Source organism: Coptis chinensis, chromosome 8 (genome assembly GCF_015680905.1).
Source record: "Coptis chinensis isolate HL-2020 chromosome 8, ASM1568090v1, whole genome shotgun sequence".
NCBI lineage: Eukaryota > Viridiplantae > Streptophyta > Magnoliopsida > Ranunculales > Ranunculaceae > Coptis > Coptis chinensis.
Window position 1 is genome coordinate 76232517 of NC_141463.1, and position 14368 is coordinate 76246884.

The 14368-nt window shown below is 38.1% G+C and overlaps 1 long non-coding RNA gene across 1 annotated transcript; it reads right to left on the reverse strand.

Moving 5' to 3' along the window:
- Positions 1–348: 348 nt before the first annotated feature.
- LOC147483106 (uncharacterized) lies at positions 349–1268 on the reverse strand. Its single transcript, XR_015206216.1, has 2 exons — positions 982–1268; positions 349–586 (listed from the first exon to the last, which is right to left on the reverse strand). It is a non-coding gene; the product is annotated as an uncharacterized LOC147483106 (long non-coding RNA).
- Between the last annotated feature and the right edge of the window lie 13100 nt (positions 1269–14368).

The window sequence follows — 14368 nt, forward strand, 5'->3', positions numbered from 1 at the left end:
TTCCCTTACTCTCTCTACACATTCTACCAAGCACACACCACTCTTTCAAAGTGTGTGAGATGGCAACAATATTAATTTCTCATCATATTAACTATATTAATACTAGGTAAACTATATTAATTTCTCATCATCATGTTATCAATCTTTACTTGTTTGCTGTTTCTTTTCATGGGTTATTTATAGAAATAGACCTTGAAAAGTTTCCATTCACAGTGAAGGCTGCAAAAGAAAACTCAAGAAAGTATTGCATAACATAGACGGACACAGTTTCTGAACTAATCCAAAGACAAACTTGCAAAAAGGAAAAGTCAGTCATTTGAACAAGTCTGGGTTTCATGCCAAATGAAAGATACGCAGAAGTGACCTTGTTTGTTTTTTAATAATTATATTTACAGAGATTTATTTTTTTTTATAGAGAGAGGTTGAATTGTTGCTTACAACCCAAGCAAGTAGGTGATAGAGAATTAAATTTGAACAGGTCATTGAGCCACTTCAGTAGCCTCTTTGCCTCCACCACTCTGCAGACATGCTTTTGCTATGGTCAACCTAATTAAGGAGCCGCAACACCGTTCACCTGGCCTGAAGGCTATCATCACCTAGCCCCGAAGGGCTTAAATAATTAGTCGAGTAAACTCCCCAGACGAGTGTCGAACACACACGAAAAGGGGTGCATAACCAGTTTGACAATATTATGCTATGAAGATACACAAACAAGTGACCTTGTTTGTTGAATCTAGAAAAGATCTATGAAATGGACTAGAAAAGATCAACAGTAAGAAAAATGAACAAGTCCCAATAGTCTCAATGACCACAAAAACATATATTATAGAATCAATGACAACACAAGCATATACTAAGCACAATATACACGACTGAAGAAATATTCTCAAAACTATACTAATTCCAATTCCATCAATGAATAATACCTTCATTTCAGTTCAAAACTCACAAAAAAAAATATAAAGTTCATCAAAATCATACCTATTTGTGGAAAGTGGCGATGAAAGATCCAAAATTTCGGTGCCAATTCTAGACTTCTATTTTTCTCACGCCAAAGTGGGGTTGAAGAGTGAGAGTGAGAGTGAGAGTGAGAGTGAGAGTAATTTATTTAATTTTTTTTCAGTGTTTTGGTGTTTTTTCTTTTTGAGAGAGGGAGAAAGGGTAAAATGGGGAGATAATTATCTACACGCCTGTGTGAGTGGCGTATACAAAAACTTGTTTTTTTTTTTTTGCCTGCCACTGCTGATGGCGGAGAACAAAGGTCAATATTTAACGATATTATTGTGGATAACAAATAAAGATATTTAACAAAGTCGATATTTTGGCTGCATTACAGTATCACTGTCGGTTGAAAAAACAAACCATTGGGTCCGATTTCGCTATCCCACTAACGATATACACTGTGCTATTGTGGTTTGGTGTTTTCCTGCACCAAACCATTGGACTTAGCCTTACAAATATAGCAGCAAAAATGAACTCCTCTTTCATTACCCATGTCTCCCTGCCATGGTGTCACAAAGACTAACACATAGACGTCCACCTAAGACCATCAATTCAAAAGAATTGCTACGTTCGTTTATGTTGCTAATAGAAGGCATCTAGAATATAGAAAACTCCTCGATCTGTAGCCACATTCGATGACAGAATTAATGGCCATGGGCAAGACTTACGCTTAACTTTTGAATCAGCAACCTAGTGAAGGCATCCATTTAAAAGCGCACGAGATCAATTCAAAGACTTAAATCTTGAAAGTATTCATTCTTACCAATCTCCAACTATCTAACTTAACCCAAGATTAAATACTTCGACCTCATTCGAACATAGTATACGAAACACTTTATACTAATTACTCACTGAATCAAAACCAAACCCGGACACAATATTTCCAGACTTGATCTTAGGCGATATGTGGAGTAATACATAATCTCGGGTAATAGGATTACATATATAATAAGGTGTTAATTAAGTTATTTTGATAAAATGACTTTACTTGTTGGGTGGCTTTGTGGTGGTTTGATACCTTGACCTCTTTGTAGGATATTTGTTCTAATAAAGAACTTTAATTAGTCTCATGCACATTGGAGAGGAAATACTAGTGGGTAGTGTTTATAAGTTCTAGCCTCACCTTAAGGGTGTGCCCTTAGGGTACAAATGTTTTTTGTGTTAGGAGGGGACACAGTTAATACCACACATGCACATCGCTACCGCCCGAACTGGGATAGGCTTGAGGCGTGATTCTTATCTTTTTAGTATACCAATTTCTTAGCTTAAAAGAGTTTTTTCGAAATTGGAAATTGAAACGTAGTAGGCTAGTTGACTCCAATCCAAATGGGAAACTGAATTAGTTCCAAATTTTAGCAGATCTACTTGTGCTCCACATTTCTCCCCCGTTTTTACCTCTATATATACTCCTATTTCAGCAACCTAAAACAGATATGAAAAACACTATTTTCTATATAGCTAGTCAGCTACTATACATTTTTAGGTAGTCATAACATCAATTTCGTAGTTCGTCCTTTTCTTCTTTGTTTAAGTGTAGTTAGCATATATCTAGAAGATTGATTGTTAGTGGCTATTGTATCCTGGAGGTTGGTGTGGTCTATCAACATAAGGAAAAATAGACGCGAAACAACCTTAAAGAGAGCGTACCAATCCATGCCTCAACCTTCTTGTATTCACAATTTTTTCTTGTTGCAACAATTGATTTCTAACAATTTTAAGGTTGTTTAACAATGAAATACGAATAAGGTAACTCATCCAAGTCCCATAACGACAACAGCCATAACCGATTGTTCAAGTTTGCTGGTGAGCACTTCAAGCGGTGGAAGGCGAAGATCTTGTTATATCTGACCCTGGTGAAAGTGGAAAACGTTCTAAGTGAGTCGATTCCTAATGAAGATGTTCTGTTGGAACCGGCTCTTTCTGTTGTTGTTGATAAGTGGATCGCTGCGGATTTCAAGTGTAAGATCTACATCCTGAACTCGCTTGTTGATGATTTGTATGACTTATATACTTTAAACTTCCATCTGCTTTTGACGATGTTCGGGAAGTCTTGCAAAAGAAGTAAGATACTGAGGAAACTGGCTCCAAAAAGTAAGTTGTTTAATTTGGTATCTTGCAAGGCTACTAGTGGCTATGTGGTTTGCATTGGTGGAGGTGTTGTATCTTGGAAGTCCAAGAAACTTACCATTATAACACAGTCTACTATGGAGTCTGAGCTTATTATGTTGGCCAGTGCATGCGAGTGAAGAGGATGGTCGGTTACGTGACCTACTCACTCATATACCGGTTTGGCATAAACCGGTAGCAGCTACTTTTATACATTGTGATAACACTACAACTATTGGGCGAGTCCACAATAAATTTTATAATGGTAAATCATGACAGATACGTTGTAAACATAGTATGTAATGTCAAGGATTATATATCTAGAGGTGCATTGACTATTGTTTTTGTGAGATCTGGTGATAATATTGCATATCCATTTACCAAAAGCTTTGGCCAAAGAAAAATTGTGGACTACTGCTAGAAGCATGGGACTAAAACCCATTGAAAGATGAACATATATGATGGTAAACCAACCTAGGGACTAGAAATCCCAAGAACTAGGTTCACAGGGAAGAACAAGTCATGGAATGTTGATTATGAGACATGCATATTTTGTTACTTATTTGTCCCGTAGTTGGATAGTAAAATGTATGAGATCCTGAAGTGATTAATAAAAGTTGTGGTTTTTGGGAAAAGCTCTTAATGAAGTTCTATGGTTCTTATGGGTGGAGTGCATAGCTACATGAGTACTCTTGATAGACTCACCTAGTGAATGTGAAAGTACATGTCGCTTTCTATGAGAATGATGGCTGATTCTCTAGATCATTCACGAGTCTAGGATGGAAGCACATTGCCTTTAATGTGCGAGCTAGCTTGGAAAGAGAACATTGGATGTGTTATGTGTGTTTATAACTTATTGTATAGTCAAGACCTAAGTTTAAGACTTTGTCACTTATGGATCTTATACTTTGAGTAATTTTCACTACGTAAAGGTTTAAGTCTTGGACACATTCATTTATGCATAACATGTCTATATATATATATATAAAAGCTCGTGCATATTCTCTCTCTTCACCATATCGCTCTATTTTCCAACCCAAGCAATATTAGTGGTTCCTAAAAAAGAGGAGGTCCTAATAATTAGAAACACCTCCCTAGATTTGTTTAAATCTCATTCATTAAATTTCGTATTACTCTGACCTCCTCAAATTTTATATTTGGGGGCGTCTCCAACTTAAACTTAAAATGGAAATCAAATGGATGAACCAAAAAAATCAACGAGTAAAAAGAAAAAAAAAACCCCACAATTAAGAAACCAAAAAAGTTCCGTATGTCCACCACTATCTGACTGTTGACCTCTAGAGGAAAGAGGACTCGGGCAAGACTCCCATCCCAGCTTTTGAAGCCAGGGAAGCTATATCCCAACAAGCTTGAAGCTGTAAAGCGGATACGTTCTAAACTACATCAACTAAAACAACACATCCAAAAAGAAGATGTCTTCGTGAATTAGCTTTCCTCTCTCTATAGAGGATCCTCAGCAATTCTTGAATATAATGAGGAAGATATGAAGCTGGGTATTTGGTCGATCGCCTCACTGCATTTCCACAGAATGGATTTGAAGATAGACATGGTTAAGATTTGTTTAGTTACCTTTTTTCCCCAGCAACATAAGTTGGTAGATAAGAGAGGTCCCTAGTGTTGGGGTCATTACCAATACCAATTGATTCCCTACTACACAGATAACTTGTATTTGAACACAATTCAACTCCAAGCAACAATCTAAATATTCCCTACAACCAAACTAACATGCCCAACTCGCTAAACAACTATTAATAACAGATAATAATGTAAAGCAGTAAAAGCAAACCACAACACAAAGATATACCATGGTTCGGCCAATGGTGCCTACTTCCACAAGAGCTAGTCCTTTATAAAGTGGGAAGAAATATTACAATCACTCCTTGCAGTCTCTCACCTTAGTAGATCACTCCTCTCTCATTACAGGGTTGTATATCTGTAAAGGTTATCTCTCAATCTTGATAGCTTTCAAGATTGGGTTTTCTCTGACTTTTTGTGTTGTCTCTCGTGTGTTTGGTTTTGTCAAAAACCCAAACATATAGTGTCAAACTCGCGGTTCCGCAAAAATAGAATCCTGCCAAAATAGGCATGGGCACGGGGCGCACTTGGACTTGTGCTGAAACGGGAGCGGGGCGCGCTCTTGCCTTGGACGATGTCTGGGCGCTTGAGCGGGTGACGTGCTTCAGATTGTCTTGTGGAGGGTGCGTGGTGCGCTATTGCCTTGGATGATGTCCAGGCACTTTAGCGCGGGGCGCGCTTCAGAATGGCTTGTGGAGGGCGCGGGGCGCGCTCTTGCTTTTCCACACAAGCTGAACTAATTTCTCTCCTCTCCTCATATGAGGGATAACTCCAACAATCTCCCCCTCCCGAACAGTGAGGGGGGATACCTCCATGCAATTTCCAAATCAACAGGAGGAGTCTGCTACCATTCCGGCGGTAGCACATCAAATATCAAACTTACCTTTCGGTAAGACTTTGGTCATCATATCCGATCCGTTCTTGTTGGTATGGATTTTCTCGATACACAAATGCTTGTCTTCGAGTACTTCTCTAATCCAATGATAGCGCACATGTATGTGCTTGGATCTAGAATGGAAACTCGGATTCTTGCTCAAATGGATGGCGCTCTAACTGTCACATAGAACTACAAACTATTTCTGGTTTAGCCCTAGTTCGTCGAAGAACCTCTTCATCCATAGCATCTCTTTGCAACACTCAGTGGCTGCAATATACTCGGCTTCTATAGTGGAGAGGGCAACACACTTTTGCAACATTGATTGCCAAGAAATTACTCCCCCTGCAAAAGAAACTAGATAACCGGAGGTGGACTTCATCGAGTTAACATCACCTGCCATGTCTACATCAGTGTAGCCTTCAAGTAAGGGCTTACTTCCACCAAAGCACAAACACAATTTGGAAGTGCCCTTGAGATATCTCAATATCCACTTAACACCTTTCCAATGCTCCTTCCCCGGATTTGACAGAAATCAGCTTACAACACCAACGACGAAAGCAATATCCGGTCTCGTACACACCATTGCATACATCAAGCTGCCCACTGCAGATGCATAAGGAATCTTTTCCATCTGATTCTGCTCATGCTCACCCTTTGGACACATCTCTTTGGTCATGAGGAACTGGCCACTAAGCGGACAACTGACTAGCTTCGCTTGATCCATGTTGAATCTCTTCAACACCTTCTAATGTAGCTTTCTTGAGAAAGCCACAATTTTCTACTCTTTCTATCACGAGTGATCCGCATCCAAAGTATCTACTTTGCTTGACCCAAATCCTTCATTTCAAAGGACTTACTCAAGTATTTTTTTAGCTTGGATATATTGTTGATGTTTGGGCCAACTATCAACATATCATCCACATACAACAAGAGCACTATGAAATCCCCATCTAGAAATCTCTAAACAAACACACAATGATTGGAAGCAGACTTCTTGTATCCTTGCTTCGCCATAAAGGAATGAAACTTTATGTACCACTGTCTCGGTGCTTGCTTCAACCCATACAAGCTCTTTATCAGCTTGCATACTAGGTGCTCCTTACCTTTGACCTCAAAGCCCCCTGGCTGGTCCATGTAGACATCTTCTTCAAGGTCTCCATGAAGAAAAGCTATCTTAACATCTAGCTGCTCAACCTCTAGGTTAATACTTGCGGTCATACCCAATACCACCCGGATAGAAGTCATCTTCACTACAGGAGAGAAAATCTCATCAAAGTCAATACCTTTCCTTTGACCAAATCCCTTTCCAACAAGGCGAGCTTTGTGCCTTGGGTGTGGATTGTTCTCCTCATGCTTGACTTTGTATATCCACTTATTTTTGAGAATTTTTTGTCCTTGCGGTTTCTCAACTAACTCATAAGTGTGATTCTTATGTAAAAAATCCATCTCGTCACGCATGACCTTCAACCACTTCTCTTTATCTGTACCTTCAAATGCCTCTTGATAGTTGATAAGTGCTCAAAAGTAATGATTTATAACCCCAATAATGTGTATGTTAGTCTCAATTTTATATTTAAATATTCTAATATGATGCAATTTGAGTTTTTTGTAGGTCAAAGAACCTAAATATGAAATATGGAGGGAAAAGAAGTCAAACAAGTCAAAAAGGAGTCACTGGGAATTACAGCTAAAGGCCTAGGGCAAAAATGTCATATTTGTCTCCATAAGTGCCAAGCCTAATGGGACTCTAAAAGAGGATAATAATTGAGTTAGAAGAGTCTTCAATCTGATCTCAAAGCCTTAATTTCTACTTCATAGGAAGATGAGATCAACATGGAAAAGAAGTCAGAGTTTCACAAGAATTAGGAAACTGAAAGCTGTCAGAAGCTGCAGCTTGGGAAATAGCCTGCAGGGCAAAGTGGGCCACGTCCAACTTTGGTCCAACCGAATTTAACTTTTCCAGGATTACTTCTAGAAAGATTACAGAGAGTTTGACACCAAATAAACATAGGATTCGGATCTCTATCTAGACGAGCATGTAAGCCAATATATAAGGCACAAAAATCTCAGTTTACATCAGCTAGGAAATTTAGTGTTTGCATCGTAGATCTAGAATTAAGAGAGAAGAAAGTTCAGACCTTTTCACAATTAATAGCTATAAAGATTATTCATTTTCATATTGTGTTCATAGCATAGTATGAGGGGCTAATCTCCCTTCTCTTGGGAGGGAGATAAAGCCTTTTTCGTATGTTTTAGTTTAGTTCTTCTTCTATCATGTTTTAGTTTAAATCCCTCATTGAGTTTCTTCTTATTTGTCCATTGATCTAACGCTCCTGTGGAGGTTAAGAGGTCATAGGGTAATTCAAGATTGTGTAGAGCCAAATACCACAAACCCTAGATTCTTTTCTTCTAGTTTTTAGTGTTCTAGTGTGATGATTGGATTCTTTATGACACCTCAATTAGTTGTATGGTTAATGCCACATGTGGATTTTCCATGGCACCTAGAGTTGTATATTGAATGCCACTTAAAGCACAATTTGGTTATATAGAAGATATCATTGGAGATTGAAGAAGTATTTGATGGAAAGATAGAAAGCACGTTGAAAGCCACATATTATCATCATGGTTATGAGCATAAGGTTTGTAGGTATGGTGAGTTTCTATTGGTGATTTATATTAACCATGATAGATAGATTTATTAGACTAATTCTATGATTTTGGTGGATTCATCTTTCCCAAGATATTCTCTCTCTTGATTCATATTCATATATTTAATTTAGTTTATTTTATGCATAGTTTAAATCTCAAACCAAATCAACTATATATTCTGCATTACTTAGCCACATCTTTTACTTGCATCCATTAGAGTAATTTAGATTAGGAATGTCTATTATCATCACTTAGTTATTTAGAGTAGGATTGATACCTTGCTAGCCACTATACTAATCAATATTTAATAGGCTAAGTAAGATTTGCAAAAGATACGTAACACAAACAACGACACAAATAATTACGTGTTGCGTGCTTTTTCAATAGTACATAGGTTCTCCACCATCCGATAGTAGAACGTACGTATGTGGTGGATACCTGGTTGAAGCTAGTCTCTCTCTATTTGACCTCCTTGCCCCATCTGTTGGTGCCTCAGGAGGATGCACTTCTGCTTGCTCTGGTGGTGGTTCATGCACTTTATCTGCATTTTCTATACCAATAGGTTCTATCCCATCATGAGCAATAGGATTCTCATCATGAGCTTCAAATTCATGGTTCTCTATATTCTCAATGTCTTATGCACGTTCCACAGTAGGAACTTCTAGTTCTGAATTAACAAGATCATTGGTGAAAGCCTGTAGCTTCTCACCCTCCTCAAAGTCTACTATGGTTTGGTATTCCAATAACACAACATCTCAACTTCGGATTACCTTCTTGTTAATCAGATCATAGAGTTTGTAACCAAACTTTTCATCTCCATAACCCAGAAAAATGCACTGCTTGACTTTGTCATCAAGCTTAGATCTCTCATCTTTCGGAATATGCACAAATACCTTGCACCCAAATACCCTCAAGTATCCATAATCAACATCTCTGCCTGACCATGCTCTCTCTGGATAGTCACTATTTAGAGGCTTCAATGGCGATAGGTTTATCACATGCACGGCTGTACGCATTGCTTCTACCCAGTAGGTTCTAAGCAGCTTAGAGTGAGACATCATGCATCTCATTCTCTCTACAATAGTACGGTTCATTCTCTCTGTTATTCCATTCGGTTGCGGTGTCTTGGGAACGGTCTGCTCATGACGAATCCCATGACTTTGACAATACTCTTCAAACGGCCTAATGTACTCACCCCCATTATCTGAGCGAATACACATCAACAACTTCCCTATCTTTCTTTCTACCATGTTATGGAATTTCTCAAACACGCCAAGTACTTCATCCTTGGTCTTCAGACTATATGCCCATACCTTTCTTGACGCATCATCAATGAAGGTCACAAAGTATAAAGCTCCCCCGTGGGACTTCACTTTTATAGGACCACATAAGTCTGTGTGCACTAGTTCAAGGACATTGTCCTTTCTATGAGACGGGAATCTTTGGAAAGACACTTTGTGTTGCTTTCCTACCAAACAGTGAGTACATGTATTTAAATGTGTACCTTTAATGTCTGGCAAGGCCTTTTGCTTAGTAAGAACTTCCATCTCTTTTATGCCCATATGACACAGTCTCTTGTGCCACAGTTCGGAGGAAGCTTCTTTTTCTGCCGCATTCACTTCTGCTTTACACAAACTAGCCTATGTTTTGTAAAGAGAGCAAGTTTTCTTCCCTCTGGCTGCTACAATAGAACCTCTGCTCAGTTTCCATACCCGATTAACAAACGAGTTTACAAAGCCATCGTCATCTAACTTCCCAGCCGAAATTAGGCTTAACTGTATGTCAGGGACATGTCTTACATCCTTGAGTGTCAAGGTGTAGCCGACATTGGTTTCTACATGAACATCACCAATGCCTATAATCTTTGAGACACCACTGTTATCCATCTTCACTTCACCATATTCACCATAGCTGTAGGTAGTGAAGAATTCCCTGTGCGGTGTGACGTGATAGGATGCTCCTGTATCTATCACCCATTCTGTATCTTGGCATGAGGTACTAAGACAGCACACACTACAATCTAACACAATTCCTACTAGGTAGTCGACTAGTGCAGTAGTATATCTGCCTGTGTTTTCGTTCCTCTGCACCATGTCTTCATGTACACAGTTATTCTTCTCATCCCTCTTCAGTGTTCTGCACTCATATCTGAAGTGACCCTTGGTGGCACAATAGTAACATTGCCTCTTTGCCTTAGGAGTTCTAGCTTCACCCCTAGATTTACTTCTGTCATCACTTCTAGAACGAGATGGTTTTTTGTTTCTACCTCTCCCCTGTTTCTCTGTGACAAGGATCTCTGAGTGAGAGGAGCTGCCTTTTGAACTCCTTCTAGTCTCCTCATTTAACAAAGACGCGGTAGCCATCTCCATGGTAACAATTCCATCCTTGGCTGCTCTGTGTAGAGAGACTGCTAACGTTTCCCAACTTTCGGGTAGAGAGCCTAATAGAAACAAAGCCTCAACTTTGTCTTCCAAATTAATCTTCATCAAATGCATCTGATTGATGGTATTCTGTACTTTGTTAAGATGCTCAGACATTGAAGAACCTTCTTGGTACTTCGTGTTGGCAAACTTCTTAACGACTAGCACTTTGTTTTCGTCTGACTTCCTCTCATAGAGGTCTTCGAGTTTCTTCCACAAGCCAAAAAGTTGTAGTCTCTTGGGATACATGGTGAAAGACACTGTCACCAATCCACTATCGAATGTACCCAATTACTTTTCTGTCAAGCTTGCTCCACTCAGCCGCAGCAACCATTTTTGGTCTTTCTCCTCCATTCTCAATGGGTTGTGCTAAGTCCTTGCAATAAAACAAGTCTTCCATCTTGGCTTTCCAAATGGTGTAGTTCTTCTTATTCAGACTCGTCATGCGAGTGTTCATGGAATTGTCCATCTCTACAAGTTTAAACTCAAATCTTCTCTCAGGAGTTTTGTCAAACACCTTCTGACCAAGATTTTGATAACACCCTAGGCTAATCTAGTCTGGCTCCGATACCACTTTTTGGAGTTATTACCAATACCAATCGATTCCCCACTACACAGATAACTTATATTTGAACACAATTCAACGCCAATCAACAATCTAAATATTCCCTACAACCAAACTAACATGCCCAACTCGCTAAACAACTATTAACAACAGATAATAATGTAAAGCAGTAAAAGCAAACCACAACACAAAGATATACCGTGGTTTGGCCAATGGTGCCTACTTCTACAAGAGCTAGTCCTTTATAAAGTGGGAAGGAAGATTACAATCACTCATTGCAGTCTCTCACCTTACTAGATCACTCCTATCTCTTTACAGGGTTGTATCTCTGTAAAGGTTATCTCTTATTCTTGATAGCTTTCAAGATTCGGTTTTCTCTGACTTTTTGTGTTGTTTCTCGTGTGTTTGGTTTTGCCAAAAACCTAAACATATAGTGCCAAACTCGCGGTTTCGCAAAAATAGAATCCTGCGAAAATAGGCATGTGCGCGGGGCGTGCTCTTGCCTTGGACGATGTCTAGGTGCTTGAGCGCGTGGCGCGCTCTTGCCTTGGACGATGTTCAGGCACTTTAGCGCGGGGCGCACTTCAGAATGGTTTGTGGAGGGTGCGGGGCACGCTCTTGCTTTTCCACACAAGCTGAACTAATTTCTCTCCTCTCCTCATGTGAGGGATAACTCCAACACCTAGAAGGATAGCTTTCACCAAAGTGGAGGGGGTGCATTAAATTTAAGACAAAATATTGTTTCCTGCTACAACAACGTTGCTATCGTGTGGATCACAGCTGGTAATGAAGTAATTCCAGGGGAGAATGCTCAGTATGTTCTCCCTGCCATACAAAACTTACAGGTAGGTTTACAAGCACTTGGCCTAAGAAACGTGCAAGTTACTACTGTTATTGCAACTTCCATTTTCGCTACATCCTATCCTCTATTGCAAGGTGCTTTTGGTGATCAAAATATGATAGACGTCGTTGGACACTTGAATGCGAACGGTTTGCCACTCATGATCAATCTATACCCTTACTTTGCCTTGGTCTCTGATCCAACCCACATTAGCTTGGAGTATGCTTTTTTATGCAAGTTTGGCTCGAGTATAACATGGCATATTATTTTTTATTTTTTTTCTAACGTGTTCATTTTGGGTTAACAATTTGTGGCTGACGAAGTATTTTTCGACAAACTAAATGAAGTATTGACAAGAGAACTTGCTGAAGATGGTCACTCCCATGCGTACTGAAATCATCATTTGTGCCACCCGTACCCAAAACGTTCTAGGTAAATTAAATAAAAATAAAAATCTCATTTTTTCCCGATATTTATATTTTGCTTATTGGGTTATTTGGTTTGTTCAAGGTGAGAAGGGGAGGAGGATTAGGGAACTGACATCTGTCATTTAGAAAATGTTCAAGTTTCCTAAAAATAGTGTTGAGCTTTATGCTGAAAAGGTTAACAATAGAGGTCTTTGCGCTATTGCTCAAGTTGAGTCTCTTCAATATAAGCTTCTCGGTGGCCTCGCTGTTTGCATGTATAATCTCATTTCTTTCATTAGAAATTAATATTGATTTTATGTTTATGATTTGAGTAGTATCTTGATTAGGTCATTATTACAGCGTCTTGGTTATGTCTTTCAAAAACTCAATGGAGCAAGTACCAGTGGAAGCACCGCCAGGTACCAAAAAATTTACAACTTCTACTGAAAATTTGTTGTTTAATTTTGCATGGTCTACCTTTTCAATATCATTTTGTTGATCGTGTTTTTCATTGATTTATTTTTATTTTCTTGCTTATTCAATATTTTGTATTGGTTGTTTCTTTATTTTTTTTTTTAGTAATGAAACAATTTCAGTCAACTTGACATAATCCATATCAAAGATATTATCATTAAGATCGTTGAATATTAATTTTTGGTATAATATAATTTACAAACTTATGTTTTTAAGAACTTTTGATATAATATGATTTATTGTGGTACAATATGAGTAGAATTTCCACAATTTTTATTGACTTAAATATAGGGGTCTCTGTTGTACTAAACTTTACAGGGTTTAGTTATTACCTCTATGATATCTTTTCAATTCCTTGAATACTTCTCTGAAAAAAGTTTACGTAATCTAGGAATCTGTTGCGTAACAAAAACTAGTACTCTAGCACACGATGCTAAGGAAAAAGAATTGCATTATTTTACTAGCACAACTAGCGTGGTAAATAATGTTTCTCATCTATGTTTACGGTAGTGCAGTTAAAGGAAAACAAATAGTTTAGGATTTTTGAGCAAGTAGGCTCAATACTTTTGAATTTCCTTCAATAGAAGATGTAGTTTTTTTAGACAAAATGTGACAAAAACAAAATCATTTTGTGGTATGTTCAGCTTAATCACTGCATTGTTCTTATAATTGGCCATTTAAACTGTAATGGACTCAACAACTTTTGAATGCATATCCTTTCATAATTTTTGCTCTTATATGGACCAAGCTCATACCAACTCAAATGTTGTAGTACTCTTAACACACTACAGCTAAGATGTTTATATTTTCTGGTATTTATATATCTTTAAGTTCCTTTTGATCAGAGGAAGTTCAGTGCTTTCAGAAATTAATTCTTGGACCGGAACAATGAATCCAACACACTCTATCGCTCTTTATTATCTATAATTTAAGCAACAACCATACTTGCATTCAGGTTCATCTTCTTTTAATTGTTTTTATATATATTCTTTGTTTATGAATGTATTTTTCCGATATAAAGTCAATAGTACGAATTCGTGTTTGGATGAGAGATATTGGTTGGTATGGTGATTTTAAACCATGGTATAAATCAGTCCACACACAGACTCACAACTTATTGAGCCAGAATGAATCATTTGTAGCATATGTGATTGTGTGGCTTCTACTATTTTTTACTAAGTAGCAGTAGTTTGATATAACTATTGGGCTTGAAAACCTGTTTTTAAAGATCTTTTTGTGTGTGATTTTGTTGTGGGGTTTCCACATTGTTAAACAGGGTATTTAGAGTGCTTCGAGGTAGAAAGACTCTTCTCTACTGTTAACAAGACCACTACACCTCTCTCAAAGCTCATAGCACTGATATGTAAGTTACAATATCTTTCTTTCTTCCTATATATATATATCTATTATTTGTATGACAAAATTTGATTT